The sequence below is a fragment of the Carassius gibelio genome, chromosome B23, assembly GCF_023724105.1.
Source record: "Carassius gibelio isolate Cgi1373 ecotype wild population from Czech Republic chromosome B23, carGib1.2-hapl.c, whole genome shotgun sequence".
NCBI classification, from domain to species: domain Eukaryota; kingdom Metazoa; phylum Chordata; class Actinopteri; order Cypriniformes; family Cyprinidae; genus Carassius; species Carassius gibelio.
Window position 1 is genome coordinate 20,744,135 of NC_068418.1, and position 6,559 is coordinate 20,750,693.

The following is a 6,559-nucleotide window of genomic DNA, read 5'->3' on the forward strand; positions in this document are numbered from 1 at the left end:
GGAGAGGCTATGGGCAAAGGTCAGTGGAAGAGGATTGTGGCTCTGCAATGATTCGTCTGGTGTTCATGTTCACAAACAAAAAATGACAATTACTTCCATAATCTGATACATTTTTTAAATAAACATTTTTTTTTTATCAGCCCCCCCCCCCCAAGTATTTATATGGAAAGCTAAATGCTATTATGTGTCATCTCTGTATATATATTGAAATATATTATAAATATATATTTATAATGGAATCTTATATGAATATTCATCATTTTTTATTTACAATAAGATTGTCAAGAAAATAAATATATATATATATATATATATATATATATATATATATATATATATATATATATATATATATATATATATATATATATATATATATACAGTATTGTTCAAAATAATAGCAGTACAATGTGACTAACCAGAATAATCAAGGTTTTTAGTATATTTTTTATTGCTACGTGGCAAACAAGTTACCAGTAGGTTCAGTAGATTGTCAGAAAACAAATGAGACCCAGCATTCATGATATGCACGCTCTTAAGGCTGTGCAATTGGGCAATTAGTTGAAAGGGGTGTGTTCAAAAAAATAGCAGTGTCTACCTTTGACTGTACAAACATTTTTTTTTTTCTGGGATTTAGCAATCCTGTGAATCACTAAACTAATATTTAGTTGTATGACCACAGTTTTTTAAAACTGCTTGACATCTGTGTGGCATGGAGTCAACCAACTTGTGGCACCTCTCAGCTGTTATTCCACTCCATGATTCTTTAACAACATTCCACAATTCATTCACATTTCTTGGTTTTGCTTCAGAAACAGCATTTTTGATATCACCCCACAAGTTCTCAATTGGATTAAGGTCTGGAGATTGGGCTGGCCACTCCATAACATTAATTTTGTTGGTTTGGAACCAAGACTTTGCCCGTTTACTAGTGTGTTTTGGGTCATTGTCTTGTTGAAACAACCATTTCAAGGGCATGTCCTCTTCAGCATAGGGCAACATGACCTCTTCAAGTATTTTAACATATGCAAACTGATCCATGATCCCTGGTATGCGATAAATAGGCCCAACACCATAGTAGGAGAAACATGCCCATATCATGATGCTTGCACCTCCATGCTTCACTGTCTTCACTGTGTACTGTGGCTTGAATTCAGAGTTTGGGGGTCGTCTCACAAACTGCCTGTGGCACTTGGACCCAAAAAGAACAATTTTACTCTCATCAGTCCACAAAATGTTCCTCCATTTCTCTTTAGGCCAGTTGATGTGTTCTTTGGCAAATTGTAACCTCTTCTGCACATGCCTTTTTTTTTAACAGAGGGACTTTGCGGGGGATTCTTGAAAATAGATTAGCTTCACACAGACGTCTTCTAACTGTCACAGTACTTACAGGTAACTCCAGACTGTCTTTGATCATCCTGGAGGTGATCATTGGCTGAGGCTTTGCCATTCTGGTTATTCTTCTATCCATTTAGATGGTTGTCTTCCGTTTTCTTCCACGTCTCTCTGGTTTTGCTCTCCATTTTAAGGCATTGGAGATCATTTTAGCTGAACAGCCTATCATTTTTTGCACCTCTTTATAGGTTTTCCCCTCTCTAATCAACTTTTTAATCAAAGTACGCTGTTCTTCTGAACAATGTCTTGAACGACCCATTTTCCTCAGCTTTCAAATGCATGTTCAACAAGTGTTGGCTTCATCCTTAAATAGGGGCCACCTGATTCACACCTGTTTCTTCACAAAATTGATGACCTCAGTGATTGAATGCCACACTGCTATTTTTTTGAACACACCCCTCTCAACTAATTCAACTAATTGCCCAATTGCACAGCCTTAAGAGCGTGCATATCATGAATGCTGGGTCTCATTTGTTTTCTGAGAATCTACTGAACCTACTGGTAACTTGTTTGCCACGTAGCAATAAAAAAATATACGAAAAACCTTGATTATTCTGGTTAGTCACATTGTACTGCTATTATTTTGAACAATACTGTATATACATACAGTGCCCTCCATAAGTATCGGAACAGTAAAGACAAAATAGCTTTTTCTGCTGTGGAGTCAAGACATTTGCAAATATGATTAAAAGATGAATATGTGACAAAACTACAGTAAGTCACATTTTATTATTAGGTCTTTCGACATATACGTTTTACCAAGGACAGCACTTTTAGACTTTATCCCACTATTTGATGTGAGTATAAGTTTTGGAAGAGTTGAATTTAAGGCAGATGTAAAATATTAAAAGCTAATATTTAGATGCAGATCCCTTGAATGCAATCAGAGCAGTGAGTCTGCAACCCATAGACATCACCAGACTCTTGGTCTTTTCTTCAGCCTTTAATGCAGCCAATTCAGTGCCAATTCGGATTCTTGCTCCCGAAATAATTGAACATACAAGAGCTTTGAACATTAAACCCCCGGAAACATCAGCTTAGAAATACATGACAATTAAGACACTTAATAATGTCTTTAAAAGCAAACAGTGGTAATAGATGTGGCGGTGGGATATCTATCCTGTAGCTTGGTTATGAGGATGAGTGTCTTCTCAGCAGTGAGGTCCATGCCAGCTAAGATTCGAAAGCCTTAGTGATCTGAAACAAAGTAAACGACAACCAGAAGGTGCACATATAAATATAAATATTACTATTTTTTATGTTTTTGAAAGAAGTTTCTTCAGCTTATCAAGTCTGCATTTATTTGCTCAAAAATACAGAAAAAAAAACAATATTGTGATATATTATTACTATTTAAAATAATGGTTTTTTAAATTTATTATACTTTAAATTATCATTTATTTCTGTGATGCAAAGCTGAATTTTTAGGATCATTGTCACATGATCCTTTAGAAATCATTCTAATATGGTGATTCATTATCAAAGTTGGAAACAGTTCTGCTGCTTAATATTTTTTTAAACTTTTTTTAGGATACTTTGATGAATAAAAAGGAAAAAAAAAAGAAAAAAAAGAAGCTATGTTTTTAAAATATAAATATTTTGTAATAACAATATACACTACTGGTCAGTAATTTGGGGTCAGTAATTTTCTTTCTTTCTTTTTTAAATAAAATCAATACTTTTATTCAGCAAGGATGTGTTAAATTGATAAAAAGTGATAGTAAAGAAAATATATTATTAGAATATATATATTATTATAATTTTTTTGTTGTTGATTAAATGCAGTTCTTTTTAACTTTTATTCATCAAAAATATTAGACAGCAGAACTGTTTCCAACACTCATAATAAATCAGAATATTAGAATGATTAGATCATGTGATAGACCGGATGTAGACTGGAAAACTATTATTTTAAGTTCTAATAATATTTCACAATATTACATTTTTTTTTATACACAATATTACATTTGTATTTTTGATCAAATAAAGGCAGGCTTGATGAGCAGAAGAAACTTCTTTCAAAAACAATGAAAATAATAATGTTTCCAAACTTTTGGTCTGTACTGTATATATTTGTATGAGTAGGTGCAGGACACTACAATTCATCTATGTAAATCAGTATAGCAAAATAAAGCTAACTGTGACATACTGTATTATACCCCAAAATTATTCATACAGTGGACTACTAGCTAAATTATAATAATAATAATAAAAATTATTATTCAGACACTTTGACCTCACCATGTTTTGCTTACGTGAGTTTTCCTGAATTGCTAATGCAACCTTTACACACCACAGTCTGACAAAATTAAGCATTGCTTGGTAACTGGTCAACAAAGTATTGATAGCTGTGTAAATATTGTCATACTAACAGTTGTCTGAAGTTTCAGTTGATTGTAATCCATTATATACATTTATCAAAGTTATCTGACATTATCAAGATTCATTTGTTCTGACAGTTTAACTCTGAGTTATTGTCATATTTTATTACCATTTTCTAAACTATTGCAAATAAACAGTAATAATGTGAGAAATGTTGAAAGTGTCTGAATAAATTTTGGTTTGACTCTATATTTCATTTTTACAGTGAAGACTATGCAGTGCTATTTTACATTTAATCATTCGGTTTCTGTAAATGTACACCTACAAACTTGAAAAACCTAAACATTGTGCAAATAGCACAAATAAATAAATAGAACAAACATACAAATTAAACAATTTCAAACAGGGCCCACTGGTACAACCCGCAGGGGGTCCACGCTAACCCCAGCTGCGGTCCTGATTTTTGCTGCTGATCAGAGGTTTGCATCTTGCCGTGTAGCTTCTGTAATTCTGTGTCAAATTCTCCTGTGGACTGTAGATTGACAGAGCATCACCCCAGATTTCTGGAGGTGGTTGGTGATTTTACAGACATGTATTTTAGAGTTGATTTTCATAGCTTTTATGATTTGTCTGTCATCAACTACTGTTGTTTATCTCAGCCAATCAGGTCGTTTTTGGTTGCTGATGTCGCCGGTAGTTTCCAAACCCTTGATTTCTCCATGCTCTTTGTTTTTCCTATAGTTCTGATTGACTTCCTCTTTTCTTTTAGCATCCAAATTGCTTGCTTTTCTTCTGGAGTCAGCTTCCTCGTCTTCATCCTGGTTTGTGTGTGTCACTACCGAATGCATGACTCAGAATGCAAAAGCAATGGATATATCTGATACGACACATTCCCCGCTTTTAATATTTGAAGAATTAATGCAACAGGACACAGCTGAACACTTAGAAAGACCTGTGAGGCAACTGTTCCAGTACTTATGCTCACATCAGATAGGGACACGAAACTCTGGTAAAACATCTTTGTGTTGAATCACCCAATAATAAAATGAGAGATTCTGTTGTTTTGTCTCATATTCATCTTTTAATCATATTTACAGATTTCTTGACTCCACAGCAAACGGAACAATTTTGTCTTTACTGTTCCAATACGTATGGAAGGCACAGTGTGTGTGTGTGTGTGTTTATAGTGTGTTTATAGTTTATAGTGTGTTTGCACACATTGCAAATAGCATAATCTTTTTAAATGAACCATTTAAATATTTACATTTTGAAAAGCAAAATACTGTATAAACTTGCAATTTTATTTGAATATAAATTACAAAATGTATTTTCATTTTTTCATCATTCATTTCAATATTCACATTTTGCTTCTCAGCTTGATTTTTCTTTCACTTAGGATGTTTAGATGTTTTTACAAAAAATATTTTCTGTGCAATGAACAAATGTAGGATGAGTGTTAGTTTTATTCATCAAGAATGTATTGGATCATGAAAAGTGGACATTACTAAAGATTACAAATCTTTTTTTTTTTTTTTTTGCACTGATGATTCATATTCACAAGAAGACTCGGAATGCACTTGAAATCCGTGCTGTAAACACCCAATCAGGCTTGACTGACGAAAGTGCCCATCTGGCCATTCTGAAGGGCTGGTTGCCCTCTGAGTTGCATGTCCACCAAGCTGCAGAGCATAAACGTGGTCTGACGCTGTCATGTAAGCCACAAACCGTATCCACCTCTCCCAACCAGTCTCCCTCACTGAGTGTATGCGTAGTGCGCTCCTCCAGGTGGTCCACGGTCTGCCTCTTCGGCTTATCCATGCTTATTCAAGCTCGACGAGGCTCAAGAGGCTGAGACTTACTTTGCGTGGCCCCCCTGCCGTGGTGGAAGGGACAGCACTAAGCTGTGTGTTTTGGGCAGAGCAGGGAGGATTGCAGTGAGATGAATGGTAATAGAGGGAGAGACAATGCAGCCACTCGCCTGTGACTGAGCACAACTGCTTCACAGTACCTCTCTCAACAGGAGAATAGCAGGAGGGAGAGGGAGTGTGAAGGAAAGAGCGAGTGAAAAACTGAAAGACAGATATCGAGACCTGGCTCATGGTTTGCCATGCTGAGCAGGTCCACCACCTTGAGCATCAAACCAGTGACCGTCCAAGATGTGGGCACTTCAGAAATGAAAAGTGGGTGTCTTGCCTCAGTTAGAGATCAATCATACACAACAAACATGGATTAACATTTGACTGTGTAATCTACATGAAAATGCTGCCAATCGATCACTTGAAATGTTTATTGATGTTCCTTTCAGCATGAGACTGCGGCCAGGCTAAACAAGTCAGTGCATTAATCATCTGAAGTGAAGAGAAGGAAAACATTACACCACGAGAAATACTGCAAAGTGCCTTCGGTTTTGCAAAGGCCATCAGATTGCATTCAGCTAATCAGGTACAGCAATATTGGTTAATAAGCTAAAAGAAGACATCTAAAATAGTCTATAGCAGTTATTTCTTTCATGTCTTGGCTGTATGACTTCCTTTTTCTGTAGAACACAAAAGAATATACATTGAAGAATAAGAATATGTTTTTCATCTACATTCTTAAAAATAAGGATTCCCCAAAAGTTTTTGTTTGTTTTTCTTAGCATTGATGGTTACCCGAAGAACCTTTAACATTCATGGAAACTTTCAATTGCATAGTTAGAAAAAGGTTCTTTAGATCATTAAAAATGTTAATCACATTAAGAAAAAAAAAAAAAAAAAAGTTTTTATTTTTTACAAGAACTGTTTAATGAAAGGTTCCAAAAATGGTTCTTCTATAGCATTGCCATGAAAACCCCTATGGCACC